This window comes from Barbus barbus (assembly GCF_936440315.1).
Source record: "Barbus barbus genome assembly, chromosome: 37".
NCBI lineage: Eukaryota > Metazoa > Chordata > Actinopteri > Cypriniformes > Cyprinidae > Barbus > Barbus barbus.
In genome coordinates, this window is record NC_136715.1 from 15,498,665 (window position 1) to 15,520,893 (window position 22,229).

The following is a 22,229-nucleotide window of genomic DNA, read 5'->3' on the forward strand; positions in this document are numbered from 1 at the left end:
TTCATATGACCCCTTTAATACCTTCAACATCTTGAGCTGAAGTCACTTGAAACATTCAACAGACTGACTGCAACTGTGTATTTATGTATTTAATATATGCAACAACATGGATTACTCTGCTCATCAAATCAGCATAAAGAAAACAGCTTAACATTTCTAAACAATCCCTTTTAAACTGCATTATATTAATGGGAGAGATAAAGGACCTGTTTAGATGTCCTTAAAAGTTACCCAAAGGTACCTAACTGAGCATTCAAAAGCACTTTTATCTGCACAACATATAATGTAGCTTAATGATGCTTAATGAAAGTTATTTCTTCTGCTGTTTGTGTTTTGTTAAATCTCATTTAACTTGAAACATCCAACACACTGGCCTTGGGCTCTATAATGACACTTATTGGCATGCAACATCACAAAAATAAGCATACTACTTGCATAAAAATACCCTGTTTGCAGGCACATTTTTGCAGGATTTACTTATTATGCTACCAAAAGTTAATAGAGGGGCTACCATGTATCCATGGTATCAATATAGCAGACCACTTCTGTGTAAAATAAAATGGCTTTTTTCAGGTCGCTGATATGACTTCAATTTTCTCATGTGTGAGAGACTTTCATGAAAGTAATTATATTTCATGAAAGTAATATTCACAAAAGTATATTTCAACTAAATTATTGCAAGTAATTGCTGTTTTCTACTGTATTTTTTTTATAAAATAAATGCATCCTTGGTGAGCAGGGGCGTCATGCACTCATTATTTTTGAGGGAGCACGAGTTGGGGGGGGGGGGGCGTAATGTGACACACAGCAGCCACAACAGGGCTTATGTTTTATTATTTTTTTTCTTTTTATTCAAACCATTCCCAAATGCATTAACTATATCATGAAATATCTTGATTCTCACCTTTATATCACAACATATTTTTAATATGACTTATTTAATGTGAATTTAACATTTAAAGTTAATGTGAATAAAAAACATTGCACGTTAGGCTACTAATCATAACATTTTCAATGTACAGCAGCGAAGAACATTTACATTATGAAAGAACATTTTCACTGACAGTCTAGTTCAAGCACTCTCAAAAAGTCCCATTAAAATCACTGAAGCTGTTTACACTATGAAATTAATATCTTACATATTCGTACACACATTTACACTTTGTTGAGAGAATTTGCCAGAAAGAGGTATTTAGTCAGTGAGCGAGTGAAGAAAAAGAAAATACCGGCATTTTAGCGATGACTCATCTGAACACCTATGATTGGTCATTGCATTCATAAGCTCAACAGAATCATGTGTGATTGGTTATAATGCGCAGTGCCGTAAAATCGCGTCTGTCTCTGGCTCAGCGCCAGTCAGCGAATGCAGATTTTAATTTAGCAGCTGATGATATGACGCACTGAACACGCCGGTGTGATTGTATCAAATATAAAAAAATATTAATCTGCTTTTTTGTCTTTTGGATCTGCATTCAAAATCCACTTGGCTCAAAAATCTGAGAGGGTACGTGCCCCCTCACTTTGAATGGGCATGACACCTCTGTTGGTGAGCATAAAAGACTTCTTTCAAAACATAAAACAAACAAACAAACAAAAAACCTTACCAACCCCAAACTTTTGAGCAGTAGTGTACAGGGTTTGCATGCACAGCATTTGACATTATAAAGCTAACTGAGAAAACCAGTTGAAAGATGAGCTGTAAGTCTAGACTTGTTGCACTGATGAATAAAAATAGCCTAACCTCATAGTAACTTTGGACAGCGTTGATGAAGGCTTCATCGGCTACAATCTGAGTCTCTCCATTCAGAAAGGCCTGGAAACGATCTTTAACTGTCTGAAGGTGCTGCTTGCTGATCTGAGAAAAGAAAACATCAGAAATACAGAATTTGAAATATAGTACTGTATTTACATGTGCCAAAGAAAAAAAAAATCCAGATGTTAACAGCATCTGTTAACTTAGAACACCTTCATTCACCGCAGGAAAAGATGGAAATGGCAATGTGTAAGTCAGTTTTATCCACAGCAACTTACAATTGAGGAATACAATAAGCGATTCATTATAAAGAGACCAGGGGCTGGATTCACAAAAAAGAAGAAATTTCTCAAAATTAAGAATTTCTTATTGCAATTCTTCAAAAATTAAGAAGTTCTTAAACATCTTCTTAAGAACAACCTTTTTTCTCACAAAGAAAATTCCTGGCTTTAGTGTTATTATTGTATGGCGTTTCTAGCCAAATATTTGCTGATCAACATCTTACCTTACAACATCTTACTCAATTCTTCTTAAGTTTTTATAAAGATAAGAACATTCTTAGGAAGTGTTTTGGGAATACAATATATTATTAATTTTTTAAGTAAAGATCATAAGAAGAAAATAGCAATTTAGAAAAATTTTATTCTTAATATTCTTTCATGAATCCATCTCCAGAATGACTCAGCAAATGTTCCATATGACTCATTCAGTAGAAGTTGGAATATGTTTTCATTCTGGTTTGACTTAAGATCAGTTTGAATTTCACTTAAGGTTATAATTAGCATTTGATGAAGAGGTGATTGTGGCCCTCGAACAAAAAAAAAGAAAAAAAAAAAAACTTAATAGCAACAGACTTTTTCCCGACTTTTTCGACCTCTTGCCAATTTCACATAGCAAAAACAGATCATATTTCAGCCAAGAGGCCACATAAAACCTCTAGACAACTGAGAATGAGAGACACTGCCCATTTCGAAACACTTCTCATCCATCTGGACAGAGACTCGACTTGGAAGAAATGTGAAACAAGCGTCTAGATTACAGTTATTGCCCACAGAGTACTGCAGATGCTAAGGAGTTTTGCTCATTATATTACTATGAAACGATGCATTTTATGTTTGGAAGCTTGGCTTTTAACAGTTAAGTTTTGTATTATTTCTTTAATGTTTTCAGAGCTCTTGTCATGTTCTGCTTAGCAGGTATTCATGTTCCATTTGTGACACTAAGGTTTTCTCCACTTTGCTCATATTCACAACACACAAATTATTAAGAGGCTAAGAGGAGACCAAATCTCTTGTCTCATAACCGAGTCAGGGAATTGATAATTATAGAGCTTATCCCACGTTCCACTCCTCCTTTGTGTCTTTTCTCCTGCCATAAGAATTTAAAAGTAAAATAAACCATTCAATATAAAATTTGGGCTTTACTGAGAGTTACAATTAAATACAGGCAAGGAATGAGATCGATTTGATGTTATTGTGCTATAGGGGGAAGTTCTGGCTTCTTGAATCCAACTTGTGGATGAAATAAATATAAATGATTCATAATAGAACAAAAATAACATATTTCCAAGTGCACCAGAATACTGGATGAAGAAAAAAAAACGTAGTTAGAACTGAAAATGTTAAAGATTTTAATAAATGTAAATCAACAAATAGTTCACTTTTTCATATTGAAAAGATGCTATGCAATGATATGCTTACGGTTTCTTGGTCATATTCTTGGTTTCTCTTGAATACAAACACGAGCACACTCTAAATTGTTAATCAGAAGATCAATGTAAACACAATTTCCTTGCTGCATTTAGTTAATTTTCTTTTGTTTGTCACACCTGACCATTAAACAGCAGCAGGCCTTTGATATGTTAGTGCTCTCACCTCCAGGGTCTCAAACCGTATGGTCTCTGTTTTCAGCATGGAGATCCGTGTGTGTGTGTGTGTGTGTGTGTTTATGTGAATGTTGGACATCCTTTTAAAATCCCAGGTGTTCGTTCTCATCGAATATGTTGCCATGGTCACCGAGAACACATAAACACACCCCTTACCCCATTATCCCCTCTCAGGTTATCCAACAGTATGACCTCATGACTATGAGAGGCAGCTGCATTTGATCCATTACTCCCATGGTAACTGCTGGAGTGATTATTGTGGATAGGTTGATATAGAGCAATTAAAGTGTATCCACTAAACACCCATCGCAATGTTCTCTCTACGTCACCATGACAATGCGCGCCAGTAGACTCCTACATTGCTAACCTCATTACTGATAGCAAACTAACATATTAGCCTACTCCTGCATTTTGTGTCATATAGGGCAGAAATAAATTCAGCTGAAAGTACAGTATACTACAGTATATACTAATTGAGGGCAAATATGTTAGCATACTACTGCTATTTGTGGCATGTATGACAGAAACAACAGATCAATGTTCTAATTCAGCTAAAATATACCATGCATGCTAAAATGTTACTCTTATTTGTGCTATATATATACCAGAAATAATACAAGAAAATTCTAGCTTCTAATTCTATTACAAATTCAGCCAATGTACACTAGTAGTAAGCTAATACTTCTCCAGCTTTTTCTGCCATATATGGCAGAAATTAAAAAAAATGCTAGTGTGCTATTTCGAATTTAGTCAATATTGACTATTTATATAAGCAGTTCTCTATATACTAGCATATATATACTATATACTGTTGTTTCTGCCATATACAACAGAAACAATAAAGGTAGTATGCTATTTTGACACTTTCAAATCAGCCAAATTAATCAAGTAAATGAAGATATAATTTTTGGGTGAACCATCCCTTTAAATTCAAGGGATAGTTCACCCAAAAATGAAAGTTCTGTCATTAATTACTCACACTCATGTCGTTCCAAACACTTCCTTCATCTTCGGAACACAAATTAAGATATTTTGGATGAAAGAGCTTTCTGACTCTCCATATACAGCAATACAACTACCATGTTCAAGGCCCAAAAAGGTGGTAAGGACATCGTTAAAATAGTCCACGTGACATCAGTGGATCAACCGTAATGTTACGGAACTACAAGAACACTTTTTGTGCACAAAGAAAAAAAAAAACTTTATTAAACACTTTTTTCTCTTCCATGTCAGTCTTCAATGTGTTTTTTGTCATGAAAATGAACAGAGGTCTTACAGGTTTGGAACGACACAATGACAGAATTTAAATTTTTGGGTGAACTATCCCTTTAAGTCACACTAATGTGCCTTAAAAGTCCCAAGTGAATTAACTCGACGACCATCTTGGAAACGCACTCGGGTAGCTATTTTCAGTCAAGTATAAGAAATAGCAAAAATATACATAATACACAGCTTAAACTGTTGATCTAACGTAATTTGTTTTCAACTCCACAGCTGGCATAGCTAACACAAGTTTTTGAAAATCATATCAGTGTTGAATATCAAAGGTGTGCAGTGTAATAAATAAACAGCCTGTCACCGAATCTAATCACGAATGGTCTTGGAATTAATGATTGAGCAGAATTTCATTGGAAGCCTTTAATTAATCATTCACCTCTTCTGCTCCTCAATCCCTCATTTATTCCTGCCAGTCATTTCCTCTTCTTTAATTCTCTGGAAATGACTAATTTCCTCTCTGCGAAGATTAAACTCTCATGTTGTTAAACTTCAGGTTATGGCTATTTTACTGCAGTTGACACACGCTGGTGCAGCTTTAGCGCCTAGTCTGCAATAAATACAGCTAATGACCCTTACGCTGTCCTCTGTCCTTTCAGACACCAGTTCATAAACTGTTATGTTCCAACACAGAAGCTGAATAAAGTACAGTAGTCCAGTTTTGTTGCACAGTCTCTTTACGTGCTAACAGTAAAACCGCTACAGGCTACACACATACAACCTCAGATCGACTTCACACCTGCCAGTTGCTGGTTACTATAGCAACTGACAAAACGCAGGCCCTTGTCATTGAATCCATGGGTAGTAATTTACTAACACAGACACACACATGCTAATTACAATACTGGATAATGATGGTAAATCCTGGTTAGTATCAATCTCTTAAAACCTTACATGTATGAGAATAGTGTTTTCTTCCACCGGAGTGGGGTTGGGGACATATGGGGGGGAAGGGAAGCTTATATGATTGGACTGGAAAACACTTAGCTAAAGCTAAGCTTGCAATTGACTCCTGTTGACTTCATTAGAGCTGACCTAAGCCCTGCACTCAGATCAGAGGTTTACACATCCTCATCTGTTTAGGAGAATGTTTCAACATGGTTTATATAAATTGTTGATCTTTTTAGTGCATCCTCCCATTAAAGTGTCAGTCCTCGATGTGAACTTCCTATAGTGTGGATGCTAGAAGCGTGCAATTCCAGCAAGTGATCTTCGACAGAGAGCTGTTTTTCACAGAGCAGAGTCTCTGCTTCCCTTCACGCTCAGTAGAGCGTCGCATTTGGTTTTGTTCGACAGGAGAGTCAACATCCCATGTCCGTGGCTTTTTTTGCTCTGTTTACCAGTGAGAGAGACGAAGACAATAATGAGCTGGAGAGAGAGCTCGTGGGACAGAAGAAAGGCTTTCCAAATGTCACTTAGTCAGAATGCAAGAATGTATTGTTTGAGTCATAAGATTTACTGTACAATTAGGGATTTCAAAATTATGCAATTTCAAGCATGTATAGTTTCTATGAACACATGATCTAAATATACTGCACAAAGATCAAGCAGCAAATGTGAAGCAGCTACTTCAAATGGTTTAATACTGTTAAGATCAAACCACTTATCTGTTTAAATACTGCAATTAACTTCAAGTGCATTCATAATTGTTAACAAATCAACAAATTTTTATTTCAAATGCTGTCTGTCATCATTTAAAGTCAACAAGAAATGGCACTCACAACCCATTTTACTTCCCTGTTCATTGTTCAATGTTCAATGAGGGAAAAAAAAAAAATCATACTAATGACCAGACAGTTGGTGGGGAGGGACTGAAAATTAAGAGGGCTTGATGATGCTCACACAAAATGAAAAGTTGTTTCAAAGGCGGAGGAAGTTATTACCTTTTGGAAGGTTACAAAGGCTTTACATAAAAAAAATACAATAAAATAAATTGAATTTAGAGCAACTAAGGGGCGTTAGACATGAGTCAATTCACTGAAGGCTGTTTTATACCATGGTCTATCTGAATACTTGATTCTGAATGGTTGACAGGTATGCATTAAAACCGTTTAATGCGCAGGTAGTTCCAAGTCACTGTTAATCATTGCTCTATATTAATGCACTGCTTTCATTGACACAAACAAACAGACACATCACTCGCACACAGACATCAGAGATGTCTGTGTGCGAGTGATGAGTTTGCTCTATATAATATAGAGCAAACAGAAACATCCAGGAGAACAGAAACTTGTTGTCAACTGCCCTGTGACTTTTATTAATGAAACAGCTTTGATACTGATTTGCTACACTATATTTCCTAAATATATTGTCGTTTTTGAAGTAACTATCTGCCAGTATCTCATCTCTGTGTCTGATTTGAAGCGGGTAGAATGCTAGCTCTAATGAACCGTAACAATATTTATATGCATACACAATATTTACATTTATACAGGGAAACTGACTTTGGCGTGAATACGATACGCACGTTTGATGTGCATATAATACACATGTTTTGTGCATATGATACATATGCACATTGTTGGCGTGCATATTATACGCATTTTGGTGTACATATAATATGCACTTACCCCACACCCCTAAACCTTCCAATTGCGTATCATATGCACACCAAAGTCCATTTCTGCATATAAATTGTTAGCTAAATATAAATCGTGCCATTGAAATGCACATTAATGAGATTGGGTTAAAAAATAAGCTGTATAAATGCTATTTGAGCAAAATAAACAACATTTATGAGACATTTGTTGTCAGATTTCATTGGTGATTTTGAATATGAAATTTAATTGTAAGCTTGGCGAACAGTTCTGGAGAATTTGATGTTTCCCTATTCAAAGAGATAGGAGATGCACTTGCATGCCCGAGAGGCGTTTCAAAGATGGCCGCTGAATGAAATCCCTTGCCTTAAAGAGACTCATTGTTGGAAAATGACCATGCATGGGATAACGCATGGCTAGTTGTGGATTAAACATTTTTAATGCATCCACGTCATGCATAGCGAGCAGTGCATAATACCTAACATAAAACAGTTAGCATGCACTTGGACCACTCACTAAGTCAAAATTCACTTAACTGATTTTTAATCAGTTTCTTTGGTGTAGTAATACTAATAGCAGAATGGTTGCCAAGAAACACACAGACAAGGTGATGGAGTAAAATTAGTGTGATGAGGTCACAGGTGTATGTTGTTTATAGAGTAATTTACAATGCCTTTGAACACAGCCCAACCATCATAATCACAATCAACCAGAATTATCTGTTTTATAAATTAAATTAAATAAATTCTTGAGTAAAACATATAATGACAAATTGTGCATAATAAGACCAGGAACATATAATGGAAAAGTAAATCATTGATTTTAACTGATACTGTATATAAAGTGAGCTGATATCAAGCAAAGCGTTAGTTCTGGCAGGTCACGTTAGTCAAGCTCTAATCAAGGATAGAGAGTATTTTGCAGTATTAAACACGTATTTATACCAATTTCATCAGGCTCCGAAAATTATTCAAAAAGAACACACAGAGTGGCCTTCTCAGCCGCCATAGTTGCAACTCTTGTGTCATCAGAACAAGGTGTTCAACGAACCACCGTTTCCGTTTAATAAACGTTTTGCACCGTTTTTTCGGGGCTGAACGTGACCCTGGAGTAATGGCTGCTGAAAATTCAGCTTAATCATCACAAGAATAAATCACATTTTAAAATATATTAAAATGGTAAACAGTTACTTTAAAATATAATAATGTCACAGTATTGGGGATTTGTTTTTATTTATTATTAAATAAATTCAGCCTTGGTGAGTTAAAAACTTTTTCAGCTCTCAGCTACAATACATCAACTCTAGAATACAATAAATCTTAATACATGCAGCTCATAATAATACAAATAGAATGTTCTAGTCTTGTACTGCAACATTTGTGTATCATTTATTTACGCTCTGCACTGCCTGTCATTGTTAGCGCATCCTTTAGACTTTATGGTGGAATGTTCCTGTGTGTGTGTGTGTGTGTGTGTGTGTGTGTGTGTGTGTGTGTGTGCGCGTGTTTATGTGGTTTATGAGGACACAAATTTGTATAATGACATGGGTATGACAGAGGTATTACAATATGAAGGTGGTTTATGAAGACACTGCCTATGTCCCCGTAATTCAAAAGGCTTAAAAAACATACTAAATGGTGTTTTTTTGAAAATCTAAAAATGCACAAAGTCTCCTGTGAGGGCTAAGTTTAGGTGTAGGGTTGGTGTAGGGCAATAGCACACACAGTTTGTTCAGTATAAAAACCATTACGCCTATGGAGAGTCCCCATAAACCACAAAAACCAACGTGTGTGTGTGTGTGTGTGTGTGTGTGTGTGTGTTATGTTCCCCAGGTGCCCACTGGGCTCATGTTGATTGCGTGGGAATGGCAGGCTGGAGTTTCTTCTGAGAACAGATTCCCATTAGTGATCAGTGAGCCCGGGGTAGAGAGACACTGCTTTCATGTCCCTCGAGTCTGCCTGTCTTTCTCTCTCTCTCTCTCTCTCTCTCTCTCTGTCTTTCTTTTCATGACTTCTGGATGTTATGTTCAGTTTATGAGCAATGCTATCTGCATTCTTACATTGATGGTTGACAGGAAAGCAAGCACTCCAGACTTAAAACTTTGACTGAGTGTTCAAATGTAATTGTATAATATTGTATAGTCATTAATACACTGCATTCCCTTTATGTAAAGCAGACACTGAACTATGTGTCATTTTGTTTCTTTGTTTATATGGAAGTATGTTTATGCTTTGAGTAAAAAATAAGGTAACTGCGAATTCATATTTCATATTTGCATCTGTATTTCTTATTGCAACTTTCTTTCTCACAATTGCAACTTAATATCTTACAATTGCCGCTTCATATTTCACATTTGCATCTTTATGTCTCATATTGCAACTTCATGTCAAATTAGCATCTTTATTTCTCTACTTTAATTACTATACCACTCTACCACTACTTTATTTCTCTCAGTTATAAAAGTAGTAAAATCACTCAAATCTTCATTCATACCTTTGAATGAACACATGCTGCTGTGCACCACATATATCTGTAAACGTATCTTCAAACCTTCTTAATTCCCACAGAAACTCTTGTGCATATAGAGACAGTTACGTAACAGATCACAGAAGGCAAATGGATGTGTAATCCAAGATTACAAACAACCAACAAAGAGTACATGAAAGGGTCATCCTCCCACTGCATTTACACTGCTTTATTCAAGCACATGCTCACAAACACTCGTTCATACAAATAAACACACTCACCATGGATACACGTACATCTGTGTTTGGTTTGCTCATTAGTACTATTGTAAGATGTTTGCTAAATCCACACAGGGAAGAGTGCATGAATGTTTCTGTTTCCACTCAGTACAGTTTGTTTCAAAAACTTAAGAAAAAAAAAATAGAAACATAAAAAGCAAATGCAAAAAAAATGAAAAGCTGTGATTAATTAGTGGTTAATGCATGTATGTGTTTGAATGATAATATAATAAAAACTGAAAACAAAATCAATTAAAAATGCAATAAAATAAAATTGCATATGATGTGTTATGTGTGGACTTTTCCATTAGCAATTATATTTCCTAAGATAAGCGTTACAGAAGAGAATTTGCATAACCTGAATTAAATAAAGTATGAATGGCATTTTTCTTTTACACCAACGAACCACGTATTTAAAAACAACTATTCATATCTAAAGAGTTGCAATAATATCTTTTCAATATGAGCTAGTTCCAGAATACTTCTGTGTGGATTTTCAATAACAACCTAGTTAATGTGCCTCTCCTACTCGCAGCTGACCCAAGATCAGCCAGCACTTGACTGTGAATCCATCATGGCTATCACGATAGCAATCTTCCCCCCTGCCTGCACGTCAAGATCTTCGGCCAAATAAAAGCCTGCTGGCCTCAGATCAGGCCTATTCAGCTAGTAGGGCTCTTAAGACTATTTTGGTGCATCTGTCTACACTACACATTAGCTGTGAGAGGAACCTCAGCAGACCGTTCACAGACAGAGAGCTCTTATCTGGGTTATGGTTTGTCTCTAACACAATGGCCTTTCAGATTCTTGCCCTCCCAAGCGCAAGATGGGAGCTGAACATCATCTCTTTGCTCAGCGAAGGAGTGGAAAATAAAATGGATTTGTGGTGAAATATATCAATACACTGGCTCGAATAATCTTCCTCTCTCTCTGCCTAACATAGAAATAACTAAATCCTGTAAAATAGGTATTTCTTATAACAATACGAGCCTCAAAAAGTGGAAACGATATTGTCATTTTATTTTTTTAAAACAAGGGTTGTAATTAACTCCACATCTACTGCATCTTAAGAATAGGCCCTCTAATTTAAATTGAGCAAATAATTGTATCTGCACATCTTGACGAGACAGGCACAACAGATTAGAGGAGTTTCATCATATCACCTCTGAAAATGCTGCTGTGTGGTATCATAGTGCTATTATTCTCTCTGTAAAGTAGATTGTGGTAAATGATGTCATACAATAACTCAATCAGCACTCTTGTAATGGCATCAAATTACACAGCTAGCAGCTGATGTCTTGAAGGATCGTCTGAGGACACCTTGAACTACATGCTTACAATTTAGATTATTTTCATTTCTTGTCCAATCTTACAATATGCTTCTATGAAAAATGATCAGACTAAAATCCCTTTAAGGCAATTAATTTGACTCACCGTCCATCTTGGTAACACCCTCAAACAGCTATTTTTCAGTCATTCACAAATAGCTCCTATATGTACCTGAATGGGGAAAGGCTGAAATCTTAAGTCAGGAATAAAATGGAAAAAAAAAACATGCTGGTCCTTTCACTGTAATGCAGGACTTCCAGTCCCACAGTTGCCATATGAAGTGAAACATTCGGGTTCCAGAAATATGAAATCATATTCATTTTCTTCGTAGTGTAACTGATTTTTAACAATAACTAATAAACCATTAAATACAGACCTACTGTGAGCTGCAATGTTGTTAATCGATGGTATATGCTTTTGTTTAAGCCAACAGACCATGTTATTTAAATAATAGCAGAATTCTTGGTGAAAACTACGTTACCCATGATTCTGCAAAGAAATTCCCACCAATCTGAGAATTGTAGCTCAACGTGACTGCCCACTCCGGATATGTTGTTGGACATCATATCCGGCACTGAGGTTAATGGAGTTCAAACCCTCTCCATATTGTGCCAGCTCTTGTAGTTGTGCTCTACCCTAATTAACGTCTCTATTTGTTGTTTTATTTTATGCAAAAGTCATTAGCGGCATAATTGACTGGGTTTTAGATGTGCGTTGTGTGCTTAGTGTAACTACCTTCCCTTAACAGTCTTTCTGTTGTGCCTGCTTGTTTGTCTCTAAATGTGTGCTGGTCTGTCTGTTAGTGTGTGAGAGAGAGAGAGAACGAGAAAGAAAGGAAGAGAGAGAAGACATTGTAGGAAAAATTGTTAATAGCCTTCTTAATTAGGCTCTCCATCCAATGTGTGGGTGGGTGCGTGCCAGGGACAGCGAGTGGCAGCAGCGTAAGACATCTGACATGGTCCTACTGATCATTAAGTATGTGACAGCGTGCACCTTGTCATCATGACTAAACTGACTAAACTACCATTTCTGCAGCAGACAGCAACAAGCACGATGAAGAGTTTCCATAATTAGTTGGCGGCATGAACAGGTCCTGCACTAATAAAAAAAGCAGAGCTGTTTATAATCTTAAAACGGGTGAATTAGCATGTCACTGCATCGTAATTAGAGCAAAGACGGGGGAGGGAAAGTAAACAAACACTAATGTTAATTTGATATTTCCGCAAATCTTAATAACAATAACAACAACAAATATAGCTGCAAGCAGCAATGACGGGGCCAAGCACTCCAGCAGCAAAATGAGGAGCTAAGCATAGCATGGAGCATCAGACCAACTGCAGAAATTAGTAATTGAAGCCAATTAGGATTATTTTTAATTATTAAAAAAAAAAATGAAAAATTGAAAATGAAAAAATGAAAAGCTGAAAAATCATAAATAAACCTCTAGTAATATGATTTATTGGCTTATCACGTTTGACCAACAGGTGGCACCGTTATCAAATCGATGTGATGTGTTCTGTGTGAGGTGGCAATGGCACACACAAAGTTTGGTGTCAATATGCCAAAGCATTGCAGAGATACAGCCTCAAGTGTCATTTTGGCATCATGCCTCAAATTCGTTGTTGTGGTATGTGAAAACTGTTTTGTCTATCAACACAAAATCCATAACGTTTTGTCAGCATGGTCTGAAGATGATATGATTCGATTTTGGTGAAAATCGGACCAACGGTCTAGGAGGAGTTCGAAAAAGTAGGTTTTTAAAGAAAATCAAAATGGCAGACAGGAAGTTTGGCTGACTATGGCAACATTGGTATCACTGTTTTCAGCATGACCCAAGGAATCTATTAATGCCAGTCTCATTACAATAGGCTAAATTCACAGAAAGCTATTAGCATTTATTTGAAATTTCATTATAACTTTTGACCACGAGGTGGCACTATCTCAAAATGTTTTAAAGGTGCCATAGAATGCATTGATACAGTATTTTAAATTGTTCTCTGATATCTACACACAAGGTATGTGGCTTAGGTAAGGGCAAAAAATCTCCAGAAACGATTTTACATGTCCATTTACAACCCTAGGATTTCTCCCTAGAATGAAACGGTCTGTTATTGGCTTATTTGGCAGGGTCATGAATAATAATGAGCTCTGCTCTGATTGGCTGTTTCACAGTACAGCTCATCAGCAAGAAGGAAGCACAGGGAGGAAAATATATATTTAAATACTTTCTCTCGCAGTTATATCGTCGGGTAATTATACTGTATATAAAACGCGGGCATCAGGGAGCCGTTATTAATATGCAAGGCATTGAAACTGCTTTTGAACGATCCATCGATCGCGTTATAGTTTCACTTTCAAGAGACGCGATCACACAAACTATGTTTACATTATGGAGCAACAGTACTTACCACACATTTCACAAGATCAGATGCTTGTCAGTGGTGCTCAGGATCTGTAAGTCATTCGCCATCATCCTCATCTCTCCTTACTGAGAGTGAAATCTTATGTACTGTAACAGGCTACCGCTAGCAAGGAGCTAACCATGTCCCTTTAGTGGCTCGCGTTATTTGCTTTCTGTGCCTTTCTGAATACAGACACCAACCCATCCCTGCACTTCACACCCCCTGCACGGCCTGGAACATAAAATTTATTTTGTTATTTTCGCTGTTGTCCGCGCTTGTTTATTTACAATATACCGGCAGAGCTTCTGATGGTTCGGCCGGCTTAGAACAAGGGCGGGTTTATGCAAATGTTGGGGGCGTAGTGATCCCGACTGTTGCGTCACAGTCGGTGTTATGTTCTGATTCGCCTGTTTTTCAGTGGTCTTTTTTAATCACGAGATTTACATATGAAGGAGGAAACTATGGTGTTTGAGGCTCACTGTATGTCATTTCCATGTACAGAACTGTTATTATTTAAATATGCCAGGGTAAAGACAGTTTTTCATTCTATGGCACCTTTAAGTACTTTCAGGTCATGGTCTCAATGGTACATTCAAAGTTTCGTAATGGTACACCAATGCATTTGTAAAATATAGCATTTTATATCATAATACTCTATTGTAGTTAATGGCAATTTCATGTTTTGTTCAGTTATAGCACCACCAAGAGGCACAATCCCACCATTTTTTTTATGTGTCCTTAGAGTGTGCCCATACATATTTGTGTCAAATTTGGTGAAAATATCTCATTTTGTTTTGGAGTTATAGACATATTTGTGTACAAGTAGATGAAAAATGACTGACTGTTGACTTTGTTTGCATTTTTGTGCCACTTAATATAAAAATTTTGGCAAATGGGCATTGTCATGTAGCCGGGATGCTATGTTTCCAAATTTTCTACGATGGTTTTGTGTCGATCGGAGTAACGGTTTCTAAGATATTGGCAAATGTTTTTTAAGCACTAAAATGCAACGTAGCAAAGACAAAGGCAAAACCTGGCAAGTTTGGTATCGCTGGACTCGCCAAGGATTCAGGAGTCTAAAAAGGTGACTCCCGTGAAAATAAATCAACCCCACCCAAATTTATAAGCATTTGAATATTTGATTTCACCACTAGGTGGGGCTGCCTCGAAACTTCTCAGGCTCCTTCAGGACACTGTGCTGATGACCCATACCAAGTTTCATAACGATATGTTAATGCATTCGTAAAATATAGCATTTTACTACAAAATTCAACATGGCCGACGCCCAAAATGGTTGACATGGGAAAGTTAGATATGGCTGGACTCGGCATGATGCACCGAATCTAAAGAGACTATATTCATGAAATTTGGCCAAATCATTCACAAGTTATAAGCAAAAATATGCATTTTTCATATCTCCTGACCACTAGGTGGCACAGCGTCGAAACACTGCAGGTAGCCTCAGGTCATGCTTGTTATAACCAAGTGTGTCTCACATGTCATGAAAAGTGAAGCTGCAGGGTCTTTGATTGCCCCCTGGTGGCTGGCTGCAGTACAGGTCATAAACCCCGCCCTCTCCATGTAAACGAATGGGACTTGAGTCATAACAAAAAATTTAATTACACTTCCAATATAACTTTCCGAAAGATGATTTTGGTAATTTAAGGTAGTTGTTATCACGCTGATATATGTTCAATTGTTAATTTTTGTGGTAAGTTTGATTTTAGCTAGTAATTTGATGCTATAAAAACGAGTCGTGTCGTTATGGTTGATTGGGTCTGTGGGAGTTTGGGCGGGAGTTTGGTTCCGTGGCTCCGCCTCACGACTCTACTGCGCAGACTCGGGCTCCAAACAAAGCTCTACTGTGCAGACTCGGGCTCCAAATGACGTCATTTACGCAAGATGGCAGCAGCCATAATGAGATGTATTCACTTCACTTTTGTATAATGGAAGGAAGTGGAGACACGTCGTCCATCTTTTTTTACAGTCTATGGTTATAACGCACACCACCGTCTAGGATGAGTTCGAAAAAGTAGGTTTTATGAACAATTGAAAAAAGCGAAGAAACTAAACCTTACGATTTTTGAATTTTGGACTGCTTGAGCCAAGAATTCAGAGGAAAAAATAATTTTCATTTTGTGGCTTACGGTTCAAAAGTTATTAGCATAAACATGAGTGAAACTTTGGACAAGTGGTGGCGCTAGAGAGTTTGAGTTAGAGACTCCAAATTTGCTGTGGTTAGTATTGAGACTGTCTTCTATCAGTGTGCCAATTTTCCAACTTTCCGGCAATCGGTTCTATGGGCTGCCATAGACTTCCACAACGGAAGAAAAATAAAAAGAACGCTAACGGATACAATGGGTGCCAACGCACCTTCGGTGCTTGGCCCCTAATTATGCACAGTATTATACAGCAAAGCTAGCAAAAATAAGTGGATTTATAAAAATTTAAGGACATTAACCTCTAATGAAAACCAAGCAGCTTTCTTCTGTTCAGGGCAGCAAATTTGCGAAACATGCATTAGCGTGAATTGCTATTGCAATGACTGGATTTCAGTGTTAAAATCTAAATTTGCTGAACAACAGTAAATAATATGACCACACATTACATGAATATCAGTTGAAGTAATAGAATGGGTTTCTCAGTGTGACCATGGCAGATATCTTGCTGAAGATGTCTGACTAATGACTAGTGTAGACTATTATCTCTGTGCGCTGAGCTGTACTGAATTTCCATCTATTCTCAAAGGAAAACCATCACAACATGTATGGTATGACTGACCAGTGCATCTTTTATTGAGAAAACTAAATATTAGATGATTAATGGGGACATCGGAGGCCCATTTTCCACAAGTTGAAATGATTCTTGGTATGGTATGATTCTTAAAAGTCTGCACGAAATGTCTGCAACATACTTTGGTCAAAGGGGTCCTATTATGCCCCTTTTACAAAGTCTTGATTTTGATTTTGGGGGTGTACTACAACATGCTCTCATGCTTGGTGGTTCGAAAATCGCATTATTTTTCACATAATTTACATTATTACAATATCTTTCTCTCCAGCCTGGCACAAACGGCTCGATTAGTTCCGGGTTTGATGACGGACCGCCTTCCGAAAAAGTGTGTTGTGATTGGTTAGCTGTCCCAGTGCATTGTGATTGGAGAATAGCTTAGAAGGCGTTTCAGTACTGTCCCGCCCCTTGTCAAAGCAGCAAGTTCGTCGATATTGCTATATCAGTTCAGACCTCGAGAACACTGAACAAGAGGATCGCGCAGAACCTTTGCACGCACGGATATTGCAAGACATATTAAAGTGGTAACGTTATTGTTTGTTTTGTTTTTTGGCTAAGTCAAGTTTTAGATAGGATGTCAACAACAGCTTAAAAATAACTGCATTTACTATGTACAGGTAAGTGCAACGGTAATATGTATTATGTTTATTGTTCTTTAATTCTAACATTATAGCATGAATTGCAGTGAAATTGTTATACAGTTGAATTTATTTATACCATAGTCCCACAGACTTTCTCTATTTGTGGCGGCATATATATGCAAATGAATTATCTGCCAGCGGGAGGTGCTGTTGGAGTCGGAGAGATCGAGGTTTCGTTGTACACAAAGCAGAGCTCCGCTCACAAGCACTGCTTTATCAAACGTTACATGCAAGAAGAAATTAAAATTGCATCTTCTGATCCAAAATTGACATGATCCAAAATTTTCTGAAAAAAGAGGGTTTCCATCAGAAATACAGTGATATAAAAACACCCGCACTGGGTTTCTATTTTGAAACATGCAGTGCTCAACCTAGCCTCGCATAGCCAGACCTTCAGACTGACGGCTGAAGGTCTGGAATTTATGGCAGCTTTCATTGGCCAAGGCCCGCCCATGAGGCCGTTTTACCAACATGTCAAACAACTAATCATAGTTTGTTTCGTTTAGCGTCATGTTTCAGTTTGTGGAAATGTCTCCACAATAACAGTGTGAAACTCTCAGATGTATTTTAAAGATTCTATGCCGCGAACTTTAAATATTTCACATACTTTTGGAAATCCAGTGTTTAGTTGACCCTGATAAGCATTCGTCGTCACATTTGTAAACACGGTGGCTTTCTTCTTTCGTGAGGGGGTTTGGCACCACGGCATCTTTGTTTCCCGGCAGACCGAAAATAACACTCAGGTCTCCCGGAAATCCGGTTTAATTCAACCAGTCAGATGACGATTTCGACATTCCAGAAAAGTGTGCCATATGCATCAGACGTTTAGCCAACGTTCTGTGAAAGCATAATAGGACCCCTTTAAAATTCCTCAATGGTCATGTAAAACAACACTCTTTTTACCTTGTCAAAAACAGCTCAGTTCACAGTGATCTGTTTCGGTGTTACCATCAAAAACAAAACTAACCCACTGCATCCTCAGTGGCTCTGATGTCAGGAGAAAATGAAGACCCTTATGTTCACTTTTACATCCAACTAAAAATGGCGGACAGCGTACACCTGGCTGAGTGCAGAAATATGCTAATACAGGACAGTCTGTCAGCGGTTGTGGGCGGGGCCTAAGCAGTATGATGTCATACTGCTCAGAAAATCAAAAAGGCTTGATAATTGAGACTGTATAGGAGTGAAAGGACTTTTATCATTGTAGGGTGGTTGCATCCACAAACTGCGAATACACATAAGAAAGCATCATTTTAAACTGAATTTTGTATGTGATGTCCCCTTTAATGAAATACATTAATTCTGCCAATAAGATTTTTCTCGGCAATGAATGGTTCTATAGAACTATTATGACAAAGAATATGCAGTGTAACGAAAACACAATTGTATATCTAAGGAAACCTGCTGGTTCCCGATGCTTTGTCTCATATGAGTCTTATCTATGAGGACACAACAACGGCTGGAGAATAACTTCCCACAGAGACTCTTTTTATTGTCCCAAGACACTGGCACCAAAGACAATAGCAGCAAGAAAACAAGCCCCTGGGGACACAACCAAATAAGACAGACGGACTTGTTTTTGACCTTAGATTGTATGAAATGAAACTCACAGTGAGTCTTAAAATGAGGCGGAGCTGAAATTCAAACACTATGCAATGTACTGGCTCTCAAATATCCACTTCACAATACTAAACTCTCCAAGATGAAGCTACTATATATGATAAACATTTTTGAACAAAGAATAAGGACATGATGAACACTCATAAATTATTCAAGATCCTGACATAAAAGACAACTTCATTCTGTTAGAGATCTGCCTTTGAATCTAAACCAGAAGAAAATGTCTCTAACACCAAGTCTCGATCTCTCAAACATTGTTTTAATGTGGCACAGCTGCCTCTTTGTTAGTTTTCGGTATTAAAGAGCTTTAGAGCATTTCAAAACTTGGATTTGATAAGCAAAACATCGTAAATCAATTAATCTTAAACAGAAGCATGTTTTGCATGCAACTCCACACTGCAATGGAGAGATAATGACAACTAGTAAAAACTAATTTCATCATTGCTGAATAACAATCAAGCATTTTTTTTCTCATAGGATCTGAGGGAATGCCTAGTGGTATTGCTATTTTCACAAGAGATACATACACCCTTGTTTATAGAAAGCTCTGGATAAACTATGTTTTCTACCATCTTAAATGAATTAATAAATGTCCCACTACCATTTGATCTAAACGAGTCCCACCTCAAATACAAGTCTTCTTAAACATAAGATAATCTATATTAAGCCTCCACTTCAACATGCTGAAAACTCAGTCAACAGAAGAACAGGATATTGATTGGAAACGTTTGACAAAATACAGTATTGGAAAAGCTTTCAACAGTGAAAATATGGCAGTGCACTGACTGCTTGTTTATGTGGGACATTTTCAGAGCATTTTGTAAACATTTCTTTCAGGTGGTCTGCTTGATTTTACTCAGAGAGTTACACATATGCAGTGATTATTATTTTGATATCCTGGTGAAGGCATTTGAGATGCTGGGGGATGGAGGTGAATGGTCTCAGATTCTGAGTAAAAATATTGAAAAGGGCAACTCTGCAAGTGCTCAGATCAGTACACACTGTAAACAAAACTGTATGTTAAATAATGCTTTGCCACTGAGGCACTACACCTTAAGGTATAACTTTCTACCGTCTTTGCACCGTTATCTACCCTCATGCACATTAAGATTTAATTTTTGATATTTTTGGTAAAGTACCAGAAAGGATGTGAGAGGGCTACTTACCATGAAATAACGTTTATATATTTTACATTATATTTTTTAGAGAAACAACTCTGAAATGAAACATTAACGCATAATTTCGAGTTTTAATGCATTGGAAAATATTTAATTAATTCGATGCAGTTTAGCGCTGAATCAATCATCATCTAGCCTGCTATATGCTACAATTGTGTTTTTTGCACAGTCAGTAGAGTGCTCCTCACCAACTCTTCATTTCAACAGCAATCTGTTGCATGTGACTTTGCCCTCTTACCTTTTGCTGTCGTCTCGCCATGTCGGTCGGCTGCTTCGCATTAAACGGATAGGCAATACAGCGCATCACAAAGACGTAAAGCTGAAGCCTCTTCTTCCTCTCTTCTTCCTCCCTTTGCATCTTTTCCAAATCGTCTTTTTCCTTATCGATTGCCACCGAGGGGCTCGGGCTCGTTGGGCGGGCATTGATGCTTCGGCTTGGCTGCAGCCCACCAGAGCTTTCGCTGGTCCTGCTTGGAGACACCCGAGGACCACCAGCCTTGGGTGCCGCCACCACTTTGCTCTCTTCTTCCACAACCTCATCCGCCTCCTCCTCGCTGGATGATGGGTCCAACATTTTAACGTAAGTTCTTGATTCTCTAAAATCAAAAGCGAGAAATCGAGTGGCGTCTTTTTCAGTAACAAAACATCCGTAACTCGCCTCAGAGGACGAAAAAGTACGGAAGACGCTTATTTTTCCACAGCCTACAATCCAAACGCTGCATCAAAAGTGTCACTTACCCTCAGCACGAGTGAAAAAGCTGCTCCAACAGCCAGTAGTCTTCCACCGAATTAAATTGTTGCTGCTTACGTGTTTTCTTCGATTAACTCTCCGTTCACCATAACACGGGGAGGTCGAAAGAACAATTCGCGGCTGCTGTTTTTCTGCTGTCCTCCGGCGGTCTTTCAATTAGTATCTTACCGAACAGTACTGACCATGAGAGCAGCAAGCGCTGAGAGCTGACCGTGGTCCTGAACTGAAGCTGGAGGGGAGGGGGTCATTGACGTGGTTTCCGCGACAGCTACTATCGCACGATATTCACCACGTTTAATCGACCATTAACAACTACAGCAGTTCCTGAAACATTAGACAATCTATTTCGTCTTTTTCATAGTATAGAACTTTAGGGATTTATCCATGATTTCCTTTTTACTGGTTTACTGGTTAATGCAGCTGCTGTTGTCTGTTGTTGAGATTTTCATATTGGTTTCCAAACCATTTGTTAAATTATTCATATTTGGCATCATTGGTAATGAAAACATCTCACACTAAAATTGGTTCGTCATACATGGGTCAGATCTGGCCTACACTCATTATGCCACATCTCACATTAAAACCGGCTTGATGTATGTGGGCCAGATCTGACCCATGTGGCATCTTCCATTGCCAGAACTGAGCCTTATGTACCATAGTTGGCCCAGATGAGGCCCTGAAATGTATGCTATAAGGAGTAACTTTGTAAAAAAAACAAAAAACAAACATAGGACATGATAACAGGATGCAAAGTGGGAGAGAGAGCTGCCCACAAGGCTATCGGCACCGATTTTCCATCGATTTAAATTGAAATTAATTTCTGTAATTTCTACTAGATTTTATGTTATTATTTTATGTTTTGGCAGTCACTATGCCTGTCCCTCACACTTGCACTCTTTGAACTTGACCACTATATGGTACATATGTACAGTTGTCGGAAATATAAGTAAAGTTTCTACAGCGTTTTATTTACACATTTAGAGCATCAGTTCTTTAAAATAAACTGTTCAGTAGTTCGTAGCACACACTAATTAAGTGATAAAAAAGCATCAATACAAACATGTGCAGCACTTTACATTTTACTTCCAAATTATATAAATCTAACTGGAGAGTTTTCCTTAATATCACGTGATTCTGGAGCATGTGAGTTTCTTAACGTGATGAATGATGGCATACACTTATCCTGCTCTGAAGTGGTATTAGAGATGGTGTATTAGAGGTAGCATGGATTTAGTGGGCATAAAGGGCACTAGCATTTATCAGACCTTGGTCAATCGTTTTCACTTACTTGCTTGTGCTTGCATGCACTCTTAAGGGGCAAAGA